This window comes from Mustela lutreola, chromosome 1 (genome assembly GCF_030435805.1).
Source record: "Mustela lutreola isolate mMusLut2 chromosome 1, mMusLut2.pri, whole genome shotgun sequence".
NCBI lineage: Eukaryota > Metazoa > Chordata > Mammalia > Carnivora > Mustelidae > Mustela > Mustela lutreola.
In genome coordinates this window covers 134,501,367-134,517,899 of record NC_081290.1, presented here as the reverse complement: position 1 = coordinate 134,517,899, position 16,533 = coordinate 134,501,367, and the positions used below count along the sequence as shown (strand labels likewise).

Below are 16,533 nucleotides of genomic sequence, written 5' to 3'. Positions count from 1 at the left end.
CTGTTCTTTATAAGCACAAAGTTGGTTCTCCATAACCTCCGTTCCTACCTCAACTTTGCCTGATGCACACAGATGCCCCCACCTTAGCATCTTTGTCATCCTTGTGCAGGGGCCATGCTAATCTACTCTGTATCGTTCCAATTTTAGTACATGTGCTGCCGAAGCAAGCACCCACCTTACCATCTTTGAAGCTGTGATATCCCTCTTCTCATTTCCTCCTTTCACTGTCTCATTTAAATACCAAGTTTTCTTTGTTTATTGTTTTATTATGGGTCTTTTTTTTTTTTTTTTTTTTTTCAAGTATTACTTTGTCCTCCTCTCCTCTCTCTATTGAGACTGGGATTTGGTTTATTGATTCCAGAAACATCTGCTTGTTTTCCCTGATGAAGAAGGCTAATAGATTTACCCCCAATTGTTCACATGAGCTGAAGTTTCTCAAGTAATACTTAGCAAAGGAGCTAGCAAATAAAACTGTATCCTCTCTAATTTATCTGAAGGCAAGGTAATGTGGAGGGCCATGAATTTCCTCAGATGTTCTTGCTTTAGTAATTAAAAAAAAAAGAAAAAAGTCAGATATATGTTCTGAAGTCATTCCTGGTGGGTGCATCAGGTTAAATCTTAAGAGCTTTAAGCATTATTTGGTGTAGTGCTTCTTTTAGAGTAAACTCCGTGGTATAAAAATAGTTCCACAAGCAGATTAACTGCTCAGGAGAACTTTTCAAAGTTAGGTTGTTAATCATGATAATTAGCTAAGAATTAGGCTACTTATTGTAACATTCCATTTAGCCTAATTAGGGAAATTCATGTGTTTAATGCAATCTATAGTTGTTCTCTAATAGATTTAGGGATTTTTAAGCTAATAGGGCCAAATAAATAAAATGTAGTGATAGCAAAGAAAATTCAACCCTCTATCATTAGAGTGTGTGTGCCTCTAAACCTAGCTGGAATCACTGCAGTATCAAGATGGCCTGGTTCGGTAAGCTGAGTGGGATGCTTACTCTGTGCAGTTATGTTATTCTCGTCATCATCATCATCACCATCATCATCAACAGTTAACATTCACAGAGAACTTATGTTAGTAATATTTTACAAAAATGCTGTACTTTAACTCTAAAGGCATGTCTATAAATAAGGCCCCTTAATACATCCACTTTATAGATGAGGACACTGAGGCATAGTGAATTTAAGTGGCTTGTCCAAGGTGACATTTCTAGGTTGTAGTAAAGGGGGACTCAAACCTAAACAGTAGAGGAGGAGTTAAATCACGCTATGTCATCCTATGTCTGTATTGCAGCTCTTCCACCCTGTGTGACTTTGCCTTTGCCAGTTGTACTGTCTCTACCTTCCATCACAGTGTAATAAGATATTCCTGTTATTCTCAGACCCTTGGCACAGGGGTTCTGTAATGAGCTGAGACGATACAGTAGGCTGTATCGTCTTAAGAGGCTTTTCTTAAGATTTTATTTATTTGACAGAGATCACAAGCAGGCAGAGAGACAGGCAGAGAGAGAAAGGAGGAAGCAGGCTCCCTGCTGAGTAGAGAGCCTGACATGGGGCTCAATCCCAGGACCCTGGGACCATGACCTGAGCCAAAGGCAGAGGCTTTAACCCCCTGAGCCACCCAGGTGCCCTACAGCTACTGGGTTTTTTTTTTTTTGTTGTTGTTGTTGTTGTTTGTTTTTGTTTTTGTTTTATTTGTTTGTTTTTTTAAATTTATTTGACAGACAGAGATCACAAGTAGGCAGAGAGGCAGGCAGAGAGAGAAAGGAGGAAGCAGGCTCTCTGCTGAGTAGAGAGCCTGACATGGGGCTCAATCCCAGGATCCTGGGACCATGACCTGAGCCAAAGGCAGAGGCTTTAACCCCCTGAGCCACTCAGGTGCCCTACAGCTACTGGGTTTTTTTTTTTTGTTGTTGTTGTTTGTTTTTGTTTTTGTTTTATTTGTTTGTTTTTTTAAATTTATTTGACAGACAGAGATCACAAGTAGGCAGAGAGGCAGGCAGAGAAAGAGGAGGAAGCAGGTTCCTTGCTAAGCAGAGAGCCCCATGCGGGGCTTCATCCCAGTACCCTGGGATCATGACCTGAGCCGAAAGCAGAGGCTTTAACCCACTGAGCTACCCAGGCGCCCCGTAGCTACTGTTTTTAACTGGCAAGCTTGGGTAGGCACAACAGGATGTGGTGGGATATATCCACAACTACAAGAACACTACTTTTGTTCTCCTCTTCCACACTATTTTTGAAAGAAATTTTAAGGGACACCTGGGTGGCTCAGTCAGTTAAGCATGTGCTTTTGGTTCAGGTCATGATCACAGGGTCCTGGGATCAAGTCCCACAACGGGATCCTTACTCAGTGGGGAGCCTGCTTTTCCCTCTCCCTCTGCTGTTTTCCCCACCTTGTGCTTTCTTGCTCTCTCTTTTCCTCCCTCTCTGACAAATAAATAAAATCTTTAAAAATAGAAATTTTAAGAAAATCACAGTGAGGGGCACTTGGTTGGCTCAGTGGGTTAAAGCTTCTGCCTTCGGCTCAGGTCATGATCTTAGGGTCCTGGGATCGAGCCCTCCTTGGGCTCTCTGCTCGGCGGGGAGTCTTCTTCCCTTCCTCTCTCTCTCTGCCTGCTTCTCTGCCTATTTGTGATCTGTCTGTCAAATAAATAAATAAAATCTCTAAAAAAAAAAAAAAAAGAAAGAAAGAAAATCACACTGAGGTAATATAGTGGCTTTGGCTGGTTTTAACATATTCATCTATATTACTGCCTTTGTCCCTACCCCCAGCCTTGAGCATAATCTGTATGAAGAAGTATTTCTGTCATCGGATATCAGAAAACACTATTCTCTTCAAATCCTTTGATGTCATGACAGCCTTGACTATAGTTTTTGGGTCACTGTTAACAAAGTTGTTATGCAGTGCTCCTTGTTTGCTACAGTTTTTAAGAAGTCTATAAAAATGGTATGGAAGGGACTTCTCCCAATCTGTTTACTGATCCTTTCTATTTCTAAACTAATTCCTTGGGGAAAATGGTGGTATAATAAGATCTGCATTTTAATATTTTAATTAATAGACTTTGGCTTTTTGGTACACTTCCTGTCAGCTATTATGTATCAAAACTTCTTACCAGAAAGCAAATTAATATCAGAGAGATGGGGGATGAAGACTAGGAAGGACGACATAAAAATGCATAATCGTTTGATATGGACCCTAGCTGTTTGAAATGTATTTTTATTCTCTGTACGTTAACTATAAGTTTCAATGTGTTATGTTCTATTATACAAGCTTCTATTATATGGTAAAATATGTCTACTGAAACATAGATGTGCATTACATATATACACATAGGTATGTATATGTTATGTATACACGCATTTGGATCTATACATTTTGTGTATATAGATACACATGTAACTGCTGCCTTTATCTCCAGATGTATATGTGTATATATATGTGTGTGTGTGTATAAATATATATATATGTAATGCATACATATGTTTTACTCAACATGTTTTGCAATGTCCTGTTCTGTCCTTTTTATTGTCTCTTTTCTCCTGCTTTTTTTTTTATCTGTGCTTTAGCTCTGAATTTTGGGAGAATGTTTTGGGTCAGTCTTCATCTCAGTAGTTGATTCACTTGTTTAGTCTACTCCTCAGTATATTTTATTGGTTCATTTACTTGTTTCCCACTTAACTTTATTTTTTAAAATTTTATTATTTTTCAAAAGATTTTATTTATTTATTTCATAGATAGAGATCACAAGTAGGCAGAGGCAGGCAGAGAGAGAGAAAGAGGAGGAAGCAGGCTCCCTGCTGAGCAGAGAGCCTGATGTGGGGCTCGATCCCAGGACCCTGAGATCACGACCTGAGCGGAAGGCAGAGGCTTAACCCACTGAGCCACTCAGGTGCCCCTAATTTTATTTTGACAAACATTTTTTCCCCTACCAATTCTAACTGCTTCTTGTTTGTTCCCATAACTATCTTTGTTATTGTCTGTTTCTTGGTTTGTCTTCCTTTTTTTTCTTTCTCTTTGTTTGTTTGTTTTATTTCTTAAATTCCACATGTGAGTGAAATCATATGGTATTTGTCTTTATCTTATTTCATTTAGCATAATACTATCTAGCTCCATCCATGTTGTTGCAAGTGTCAAGATTTCATTCTTTTTTTTTGTGACTGAGTGATACTATTTTTGTATATTCTATATTTGTATATTGTATATTTTTGCATGTTTAATTTGCATTTCCTTGTTGATGAGTGATATTGGGCTTCTTCTCATGTGTCTGTTGGCCATCTGGATGTCTTCTTTGGAAAATATCTGTTCATGTCTTCTGCCCATTTTTCAACTGGATTATTCATTTTTGGGGGGTGTTGAGTTTTGTAAGTTCTTTATATATTTTTGAATACTGCCCCTTTATCAGATATGTCACTTGCATATATCTTCTCCCATTCTGTAGGTTGCCTTTTAGTTTTATCAGTTGCTTCCTTAGCTGTGCAGAAGCTTTTTTATTTTGATGTAACCCCTATAGTTTATTCTTGCTTTTGTTTCCCTTGCCTCAGGAGATTTACCTAGAAAGAAGTTGCTACAGCCCATGTCAAAGAGATTACTGCTTGTGTTCTCTAGCATTTTTATGATTTCAGATCTCACATTTAGGACCTTAATTCATTTTGAGTTTATTTTTGTGTATGGTGTAGGAAAATGATCCAGTTTCATTCTTTTGCATGTGGCTGTCTTGCCAACACCAATTGTTAAAGAGACAATCCTTTTCCTGTTGAATATTCCTTCCTGCCTTGTTAAGATTAATTGATTATATATTTGTGGGTTCATTTCTTGGTTTTCTGTTCTGTTCTATTGATCTATGTGTCTGTTTTTATGCCAGTACCATGCTGTTTTGATTACTACAGTTTTGTCATATAAGTCCTGAATCATGATGCAGCCAGTTTTGCTTTTCTTTTTCAAGGTTTCTTTGGTTATTTGGGGTCTTTTGTGATCCTATACAAATTTTAGGATAGTTCTAGCTTTGTGACAAATGCTGGTGGTATTTTGCTAGGGATTCCATTAAATATGTAGATTGCTTTGGGTGGCAATATTTGGGCAATAATATTTGTTCTTCCAATCTATGAGCTTGGATTTTTTTCCATTTCTTTGTGTCATCTCCGATTTATTTCATCAGTGTTTTATAGTTTTCAGAGTGTTTCATATCTTTGGTTAGGTATATTCTTAGGTACTGAATTTTTTTTTGATACAATTATAAATTGGATTGGTAATTTCTCCTTCTGCTGCTTTATAACTTGTGTATAAGAATGCAAAAGATTTTTTTCCTCTTATTTTATTTATTTCTTTGCAGTGTTCCAGAATTCATTATTTATGCACCACACCCAGTGCTCCATGCAATATGTGCCTTCCATCATACCCACCACCAGGCTCACCCAACTCCCTGAACCCCTTCCCTCCAAATCCTTCAATTTGTTTCTCAGAGTCCACAGTCTTTCATGGTTTGTCTCCCCCTCCAATTTCTCCCTACTCACTTCTCTCCATCTCCCAATGTCCTCCGTGTTATTCCTTATGCTCCACAAGTAAGTGAACCCATATGATAATGATTCTCTCTGCTTGACAACAGATTTCTGTACATTGATTTTGTATTCTGCAACTTAACTGAATTTATTTATTAGTTCTACTGTTTTTTTTGGTGGAATCTTTTGGGTTTTCTATATAGAGTATCATATCACCTGCCAGTAGTGAAAGTTTGACTTCTTCCTTGTTGATTCAGATGACTTTTATTTCTTTCTTTCTTTCTTTTTTTTTTTTTTTTGTCTGATTGCTGTGGCGAGGACTTCCAGTACTATGCTAAACAACAATGGTGAGAGTGGAATCCCTCCTTAGGGGAGGCTTGAAAAGAAGTATGGACTGTATCCAATTAGTTAAAACTAAATAAGTATAAAATAAGTATAGAATCAGTACAGACATAGATAAAATAATTATTGAGGATCTGCTATATTTCAGGTAGTATTCCAAATGAAGATAAAAAGCTGATTAAAATGGAAAATAGGAATGGGCACCATGGATCAGATGAATATGCTGATGAGGAGCTGGTAAATGGTAGTAAATTAAGAGTACTCTACTGTTAATTCAGCTTTCAAGTACCATAGTAGTATTTCACTTTCCCAAGCTAATGTTAGGTTTACTTAGAGCCATTGTAAAGCATGTACTTGTTACACTTACAGCAGATTTGTAGTTTCTGCAGTCTAGGAGTCAACATCTACAGCCTGGAGTCATACTAGTGGTTCAACTTTGGTTCCTTAAGCAAATTCTAAGTCAGTATCCTCAAGGAGTTGTGTGCATCAGCATCATAGATAGTTTCTTTCTTTCTTTTTTTTAAATATAGTTTATTTATTAGAGAGAGAAAGAGAGAGAGAGAGAGAGAGAGAGAGAGAGAGAGAAAGAGAATGAATGGGGGGTGGAGGGATAGAAGGAAAGGAAGAGGGAGAAGCAGATTCCCCGCTGAGCAGGGAATCTGACACCGGGTTCCATCCCAGGACCCTGGGATCATGATCTGAGCTGAATGCAGATGCTTAACTGACTGAGACACCCAGGTGCCCTGGTGGTTCCTGAAACATAGAGGCAAAAAGTCTATATATTATAGTTTTGGGTTCAAAAGAATCATGGTGGAGCTCAGGTATTTCTTTAAAAAAAATGTCTACCTGTTATTCTGATGGACACCTTGAACTGAGAATCATTGGCTTATGTGGAAGAAGAGGACAAAATGAAGAGAAAAATAATGAGAATGTAGAAAAAGGAACAAGACAAAAGATGGCAGGTAATAAAATGGTTGTGTAAAATGCATTATGTGATAGTTGATAGTGTAAAACTCCTTGTGTTCTCACCATTTCTTGATACTGTAATGCTATTGCCATCAGTAACCTCCCTGCAAGGTGGAAGACATTGAGATTTACTCAGGATAAGAAAAGATTGAAAACAGAAAATGATAGTGATGCTTAAATATATGTCATGCATTATAACCACCTTGACTGAAGATTAGTGTATATGGAAAGATGCTCTAAGAGAATGCTAGAAATGTCCTGAGGCAAGACTAAACTTTCCTAAACTTGCATATTAATTTCTTTGGATGCTAGTGAGTAACATTAGAGAGTGCTCTGGGTGCAAGTAATTGACCTAGAAATTTAGCAAATGAACAAGTTAATCAAATTAAAAGGATTTTTTGTGGGGGCAGGAATTTTCAGAGCTTTTAGTTTAGTTTTTTTTTTTTTTTAAGGTTTTATTTATTTATTTTAGAGAGAGAGAGCATGAGCACAAGCAGGGGAAGCAGGGTGGGGGTGCTGGGGAGCAGCGGGCAGAGGAAGAAGCAGGCTCCCACTGAGCAGAGAGCCAGATGGGGGACTCGATCCCAGGATTCTGAGATCATGACCTATGTATGCCAAAAGCAGACACTTAACCAACTGAACCACCTAGGCACCCCAGAGCTTTTAATTTTTTAATGTGAGTCACTATTCTTTAAGAGGAGAATATAGTATGTATGTTATAGTTTATATGCTAATAAATGTTTCCCTTATGTATTGTATCAAGCAACACTTTCTTTAAAGAGTATGATCAGTATTTCATGAAACACACTGGTAGGCTATGGCAGAAGGGATTTGACTGCTAAGGAATTTGAACTCAGTTTGATGGGCACAAAAATCACTAGGGAGAGCGTCTTCGCTCACATTTACAATAAATAGTGAAATTTTTTTTGGTTTGAATCTTCTCAAAACATTAGACTGAGCTCACATAACCATCTGTTGGTTGAAGAATGAATGCAATCAATATTTTTCATCTGCTTTTCCAAGAAGTTTATGTTATTGTACTCATTATGCAATCTTTTGACCTTTTGAAGAAAGGCTTAAGTCCTCAAATTCTGCTCTGAATAGCCACAGTTGTTACCATATCTATGTATTTGTGTAATAGCTACCAACTTCTCCCTTCACTATTCTGGTTAATTCAGAATGAAACAATAAAATCATACTTCCTCCCTGTATATTTGCTGTTTTTATTTTGCATTTCTAATACTTCATTATTGGTTCAATTCTACAACATTCCCTTGAGGTCTTTCCTCAAATTTCTCCACATCCTTTCTTATTCCTCCTGTTAACTGATAAGTAGTTTATGCCCTCTATCAAATACTGCCTGCAAGGTAGTGTAACCCCTATCTGAAACACTGAGCAGTCATCATTTCTGAAATGTCCTCAAGATCTATAATCTATCCTTACTATTTTTGATTCGTCAGACATTTGTTATAGATGATTTTTTCCTCTCTCCTTTCTTCCTCTACCTCTTTTCCTCCTTCCCTCCCTCTCTCTCTCCATTGTTTCTATATGGCAGGTGGTATAAATGGTACCTAGAAAATCTGGGTGATGGATTACCTTGTCTGCAGATGCTAACAGGGCTTATCATTTCTGTTATCTCTTCAAGTCCTTTTTTTTTTTTTAAGAATTATTTTACTTGCAATTTAGTCTGTCTGCCTTCCTAATACACATAAATCATATATGTCTTTAACATACTCAAAGACCTACCTTTTTAATGATTTTTTAAAAAGATTTTATTTATTTATTTGAGAGAGGGAGAGGGTGCTGAGAGAGGGTCAGAGCGAGAGGGGGAAAGAGTCCTAAGCAGAATCTTCTCTGAGTCCAGAGTCCAATACAGGGCTCAATCCCAGGACTCCAAGGTCATGACCTGAGCTGAAACCAAGAATCAGCCGCTTTACCGACTGCACCACCCAGATGCCCCTTTTATGACGTCTTTCTGAAAAATTTCCCATAAATTAACTTCCTCATATGCATAAAACATATAGAACTAATCTAAATGAACAGGAAGGCAGAAGATAATAAAAAGACACATGTTGATTCAAAATCTGAAATGCTAAAAGTATCAAGTGTTATTCTAAAGGAAAGTGTTGACAGGTGGTATTCAAATACATGTTTTTTTTTTTTTTTTTTAACTAAAATGACAAACAGCTCAAACTTACCTTACATTGTTGCCTGAATCTTGATTTCTTCAGGTACTGGCATATGTCCCTTGAGCTCAGACAATGTGATTCAGAGAATTATCAGAATTCATCCAAACCAGTTCTGATAAACTCAGTTTCCTTAGCCCATGATTGGTCTGGGAATGGATATAGTACCCAGTTTTGACCAATAGGATGTAAACAGTCTGCTGGACAGCATAGCCATTTACCATTCTCCCTTTCTTTTTGGAACACTGATGTTCAGAAGTAGAGCACCAAATAAATGTTTTGTGACCATGAGCTAATATGCAAAAGTATAAAGTCACTAAAGTATTGATGGAGGAGAGAAGAGAGAAAAAACAGTCCTGTGTTTCTGGAAGCATCACTGAGCATCTGTAATCCCTGGGTTTCTGTCTCTGAGTGTCTCTGTCTCTGAGTGTCTCTTTGTATGAGAAAAATAAACCATTATTTATTTAATTCATTGTAGGCAGGTTGGTTTTATTTTCAACTAAAAATATTTCTATTGGATGAAAATTTGATGCCACATATTTGTTTTTACTTAATTATGGTTAACATGAATTAAGGTACTTTTTGAAAACTAAGTAAATCTTGGGTTTTCATGAATTTTATTTTTAACTCTTCCCTCACATATCAATTGTTCTCTCTGATATTTAGTTCTCCCATAATCACTATCATGGTTTCATGCATTTCTCCTCAGTTATAATTTAATATGTCTAATTTCTTATATAATATCTGCTTTATCCATTAGATGTCTCCTTCCCCAGATGTTTTGAACATTGGAACACAAGATACCGTACAGTGTTTAATCTGACTTTTACATTTAACATAGTAATCCACAGATGTGCTTATGTGTCTTCAAGAATTGTTTTAGTATGTATCATATGACTCCCTGATATGAGGAAGTTGAGAAGCAACATGGGGGGTTTGGGAAGTAAGAAAAGAATAAATGAAACAAGATGGAATCAGGAGGGAGACAAACCATAAGAGACTCTTAATCTCACAAAACAAACTGAGGGTTGCCAGGCGGAGGTGGGTAGGGAGAGGGTGGTGGGGTTATGGACATTGGGGAAGGTATGTGCTACGGTGAGTGCTGTTAAGTGTGTAAACCTGGTGATTCACAGACCTGTACCCCTGGGGCTAATAATACATTATACCTTAATAAAAAAAATGTTTCAGAATGAAATGATGTTCTTGTTGTCAACAATTCATCAGCAGATTCATAGACTATTCTAATTATATATGTACTCTAAATGTAGTGCACAAATTTAATAATGTCCATTAATGTATGTTTAAAATTATGGAATACATTTTTTAAATTTATTTATTTATTTATTTATTTATTTTATTTTTTATAAACATATATTTTTATCCCCAGGGGTACAGGTCTGTGAATCACCAGGTTTACACACTTCACAGCACTCACCAAAGCACATACCCTCCCCAATGTCCATAATCCCACCCCCTTCTCCCAAACCCCCTCCCCCCAGCAACCCTCAGTTTGTTTTGTGAGATTAAGAGTCACTTATGGTTTGTCTCCCTCCCAATCCCATCTTGTTTCATTTATTCTTCTCCTACCCACTTAAGCCCCCATGTTGCATCACCACTTCCTCATATCAGGGAGATCATATGATAGTTGTCTTTCTCTGCTTGACTTATTTCGCTAAGCATGATATGCTCTAGTTCCATCCATGTTGTCGCAAATGGCAAGATTTCATTTCTTTTGATGGCTGCATAGAAGACATCCAGATGGCCAACAGACACATGAAAAAGTGCTCCATATCACTCGGCATCAGGGAAATACAAATCAAAACCACAATGAGATATCACCTCACACCAGTCAGAATGGCTAAAATTAACAAGTCAGGAAATGACAGATGCTGGCGAGGATGTGGAAAAAGGGGAACCCTCCTACACTGTTGGTGGGAATGCAAACTGGTGCAGCCACTCTGGAAAACAGCATGGAGGTTCCTCAAAATGTTGAAAATAGAACTGCCCTATGATCCAGCAATTGCACTATTGGGTATTTACCCTAAAGATACAAACGTGGTGATCCAAAGGGGCACGTGCACCCGAATGTTTATAGCAGCAATGTCCACAATAGCCAAACTATGGAAAGAACCTAGATGTCCATCAACAGATGAATGGATCAAGAAGATGTGGTATATATACACAATGGAATACATTTTTTGAAGGATAAAAACAATTTTGAAATCCTCCTTTTTTTAAAAGATTTTTTTTTTTTTTTTTAATTTGACAGATAGAGATCACAAGTAGGCAGAGAGGCAGGCAGAGACAGAGGGGAGAAGTAGAGAGCCAGATGCGGGCCTTGATCCGAGGACCCTGGGATCATGACCTGAGCCGAAGGCAGAGGATTTAACCCACTGAGCCACCCAGGTGCCCCCTCCTCCATTTTTTTTTTTTTTTTTTTTTTTTTTATCTTACAAACTCCACTAGGAGGAGGAATAGAACAAACAAAAGCATTTTGAAGGAGCAAAAGGAAGTTGCCTAAAATGTCCCTAAAATATATTACACAATGTCCCTGGTGCTTTATTTTTGTTACAGTAGTGGATTTCATTTCTAATAACTTTGGCTATGATCTGTAGGGATTGACAAAGTTTAACTTCCAAAAAGTTAAAAATGTAACCCTCATACAAGTACAAATTGATAATTATTTTATTCAAATCATTAGTTAGATAGGGACAGATAAAATGGTAAACCAGGAACAGCTGGGAAACTGCGATTACATAGTCCATTTGCAAAAGCATTAAAAAGTGTTGGAATAAGGTTGCTAGTTTAGATACACACAAAGGTGGTCATCATGACTTCCAAGGCAATAAAACCATCTTTTATACTGGACAAAAACCTATGAGTTAACATGTAATTTCACGACATCTTTAATTAACTATAATTAAATAGACATGGCAAAATCAAACAGGTATATTCTCTTAGAGATATAAGTAATCCTTGAGTGGTTTGCTAAACTTTGTACTGGTATAACATGAAGAGAGGACATTGCCCACTTTTTTTGGTCTTTTTTCTAAGTTTAAATTACATTTTAAGAAGTTAATAAGAGATACCATACAGTTGATAATTTTAAAAAATGTACAGAGGTCCTGAATTGTTAAGTAGCTCCCTTTGAGATTTGATAATACTTGGTTCCTAAATCATTTTAGTGTTATGAAGGCGTAGCCAGACACTATGTCCTACCTTGTATTAACATTTTATCAGTGAGGCTAAATTGAAATGTTACATGATCTGTTTCTCTGAAATTCATAAAATGAAAGACTGGATCAACATAAATATAAAATACAGTGGAATGTAAAGGTTTATATTATAATCGATTCTTCATTATTAAGATAAAGTTTATACCTGTTCTTATATTACATACCATATTGCTTTGAAGAAAATTTATTTGAAGATCATTCATTTTAGACTAGAGATAAAAAAATTCCTGAACTTCAAAACTGATTTCAAAATGGGATAAGAGCAACTGATATGGGCAGACAGATATCATTTTTATTAATAGATCTTTTGTTTATTAATCTAATTGATTAGATCTAATTGATCTAATGTTTATTAATAGATCTTTTGTTTTTGAGCCATCTTATTATTCTTTAGCTACTAATTGAGATAATATAGGACTAAATATTCAATTTTAATATCATTCTTCTGTATGATTAGTAATAAAAATATACTTCACATCTTTATAATCTTCCTCAGTGAAGTCCCAGATAAGACATCCTAATAACACTCCTGTAAGTGTTTCTTTACAAAAATGCAAATCTAATGTGAAAAAAAAACTTGTACTTCTCAAGAAGAAAAGTAATAGTAGAACATTAGGGAATAAAGTAATGTCTATTGTAACCCAAAGACTAATGTCTGGCTATCCTAAGATTTCTAGTCCTTTGGGGCTACCTTTTACTTTAATAGCCATAAATATGGCTCATTCCCAATTTTCTAACGAGGATTCTCTACAGGCTGGTCATCTTTGGCCATCTCCTTTTCCTAATCCTGTTTCTAGCTCACGGTTGTACAGCCTCTGGGTCCTGCTTTTCATGCCTTTCCCTTTATTCTCCATGCAACCCTGTCAATGTAAAAGACTCTCCCTCCACCCTCAGGTTTGGGAGTGAGACGACAGCATAGAAACAAACAAAAATACCACCTAAATTTGAATACTTAACACTATGGTTCTCAGACTCTTTTGGTCTTTCCTCATTACAGGAAAATAATTTCTTTTTTTATAAGATTTTATTTATTTATTTGAGAGAAAGAGAGAGAGAGAGAGAGAATGAGCAGGAAGGAGAGGGAAGGAGAATTTGAAACAGACTCTACACTGAGTGCAGAGCCTGGCGTGGGTCTCTATCCATAACCCTGAGATCATGACCTGAGCCCAAACCATGATCCTGATGCTTAACTGATTGAGCCAACTAGGTGCCCCACAAGAGTAATTTCTTAATGGCTATTGACAGTAAGGTCTCTTCCTTGTTTGTAGATATTTCACTATTGTTGTACCCTCATTTGAATGCCATGTACTTATTTCTCTTTTTATAGTTTTGTTTGCCTCATTATAGTGGGAAATTTAAGCACATTATCAATGTTTTTCATAAATTGTGCATTGTGATTGTGCATTGAACCTTGACTTTTTTAATCAAAAAACTTCTTAAAATGTATTTTTGAGGAGAAAACTCATGACTCCTCTGATGAAAATACTTTCCCTCCCTTAGGTAGCAAAAACTAGACTATCCTTTTTTGAAAATAGTCAAGTTTATTTCCCTCTTCCAGTTATTAAATTATATCTCCACTCAAAACCTTCCTTGATTTCACATAGTTTTCTCATGGAATAAGATACCTGTGTACCACAGATAATCCCTTCCCTCTGGGTGAGTCACTGGGGTGAGGGCTTTTCCATAGCCTGCTCTGTGTGAGTATTTTCATCGTCTATGTAGAAAGATAGGAATACTGATGTGTGAGGAGCACCTTTCAGGTTGCAACTTGGCTTCCTGGGGACGCACATGTTCTAGAGTTGATGAGTCTGCTCTTCCCCTTTATGTTGTAACTATTTTATATAACCCTTATTCATGGTCTGGGCAGGATGTGCTCTTGAGACAGAAGTGGGCCATCAGTACTGACCTCTGTTACAGAGTCTTTACCACGAAAGGAGTCATTAGCCATTCCTGGCAAGTACTGTTCTTACTTACTTGATTGTGATTATTTAAAAAATGATTTTTTTATAAATATATTTTCCCCTTGTCATAAGCTATCTTCTATCCTTAATAATATTAGTTGGTACTTTTTCCAAAACTTACGTAGAACATTTAGTCTCTGATAAATAGATGAATGAATCATAAATAAATATACAGTATCTTGTTTTGTTTTAACAAATGTCTCAAAACTTTTGCCTTTAGTCTTATTTTCTTCCAAGCTAAGTCAATTAAAGCCTACATCAGTTAGTGAAATCCCAGCTAGTAAAATATAGGCAAGTGGTACTTGTCCCAAAATTGTTTGGGGAAGTTATCTGTTCTGATTGAATGAGGATATCAAGAAAAACCAGACTAAGGGCGCCTGGGTGGCTTCACTGGGTTAAAGCCTCTGCCTTCGGCTCAGGTCATGATCACAGGTCCTGGGACTGAGCCCTGAGTCTGGCTCTCTGCTCCGCAGGGAGCCTGCTTCCTCGCCTCTCTTTCTCTGCCTCCCTCTCTGCCTACTTGTGATTTCTCTCTGTCAAATAAATAAAATCTTAAAAAAAAAAGAAAAAGAAAAAGAAAAACCAGACTAATTACAAGTGAGTTGTAATTTAGTACTAATATTTAGTCTGGGATAATGGAATTCTATTCAACAGCAGAAAAGAACCATTGGCAAGCTGCTGAAACATTGACAGATTGTAATCTCTAATAAATGAGAGTGAAAATGTGCTTACTTTAAAGGTTTCCATTTATTTCTAGTAGATCTAATTCTGCACTTGTATCCAAGCTGTATTTATTTTCATGCTATTGATTAAGGTATAAACATGCTGGATATTTCCAGGATATTTATGAAAATAAATTTAGTAACTTGTAATTATATATGTCTTTAAAAATTAACAAAAACTGAGGCACCTGGGTGGCTCAGTTGGTTAAGCGTCTGCCTTCAGCTCAGGTCATGATCCCAGGGTCCTGGGAAGCAACCCAGCATTGGGCTCCTGGCTCTCTGAGGAGCCTGCTTCTCCCTCTAACTCTGCCTGCCACTTGCTCCCCCTGCTTTTGTTCTCTCCCTATCAAATAAATAAATAAATAAAATATTTTTAAGAATTAACAAAAATTAATATTCTTGGATTCCAGTAGTTACTAACACTTGTAGATCACAAAGAAAGTGAAAGTATTATTATTAAAACAAAATATAATCATCTTTATTTAAAGTCAGGAATTTTCCCTGCGGCAGCAGAGTGAAATAAGTCAAACAGAGAGAGTCAATTTAAAGAACCCTGCTTTCACATGGTTTTCTCATGGAATGAGATATCTGTAGGACACAGATAATCCTTTTATTTTTCAAACCTGTAAAAACTTAAGAGTATGAGCTCTGTATTTTATCATGAAGCTCAGAATAATTAAAATTTACATATTTTTCTTCATCAGTAATTAATCTAATCCAAGAAATGACTTCACTTTATTAATAGAAAAATTAACTAAACTTGATCATTCCTTTGTTAGCAATTGGGTTCCAGCTAATTAAATTTTCACATAATTATTTTTTCAATCTGCTGCCATGCCTTGTAAAGCATATTTTTTTCTTCTTTTTCCTTATTAGCATCACATACCCTTTCACCTTAAATTGGGAGATTTAATGAAATACTAATGAGACTTTCAGATTCAAAAGAATATTAAACAATGTTATTTTCCAAGGCATTTAGAATAAAGAACTGTAATTGCACATCATTTTTTTCCTTTGGCTACCTGACAGTTTTTCCTAAAAGACATATTTTCATTTCTAAACAGCTGAATCAATTGCTAGTGTTAATACTTACGGTGTTTTCTTTCATAAAGGTCAAGGGAGAAAATGGCTAAGCCATAAAGGGAAATACTTTCATGTATTCAAATGTTAGCATAATCACAAAAATAGTTTTTTCATTCAGACTTTAAATACGGTCTACGTTTGTTTTATCCTTGGGAAACATTTCCTGTGTTGCTGACCCCATGCAAAATTGAGCCCTAAGTATCTTCATTAACTATATAGGCCTTAGATAAGAACCAAGTTAGTTTATATTGTTTCTTTGATCACTGTAAATTCTTTGATCACTTCTAATTGTATTACAGCAATTTTATAGTATTTTTTTATAGAATAGAAAATTCAGAATTTTCTCTAGCATGGTAGATGGAAAATTGTTTTTACTGTTGTTACTTTAGAACAGTATATTTCAACTTCAGCTTTACCATTCATCATTGGTGATGCCATAGAATTCTTTTTTTTTTTCTTTTTTTTTTTCATTAATTTCTTTTCAGTGTAACAGAATTCATTGTTTATGCACCACACCCAGTGCTCCATGCCATATGTGCCC

At 36.3% G+C, this 16,533-nt stretch overlaps 1 protein-coding gene and 1 non-coding gene across 3 annotated transcripts in view; one reads left to right on the top strand and one right to left on the bottom strand.

The window, feature by feature from the left end:
- MARCHF1 (membrane associated ring-CH-type finger 1) overlaps positions 1–16,533 on the top strand; it is a 922,254-nt gene that overhangs the window by 155,213 nt on the left and 750,508 nt on the right. The gene's annotated exons all lie outside the window — the stretch shown is intronic.
- LOC131822883 (U6 spliceosomal RNA) lies at positions 65–171 on the bottom strand. The gene has a single exon (XR_009350365.1). It is a non-coding gene; the product is annotated as a U6 spliceosomal RNA (small nuclear RNA).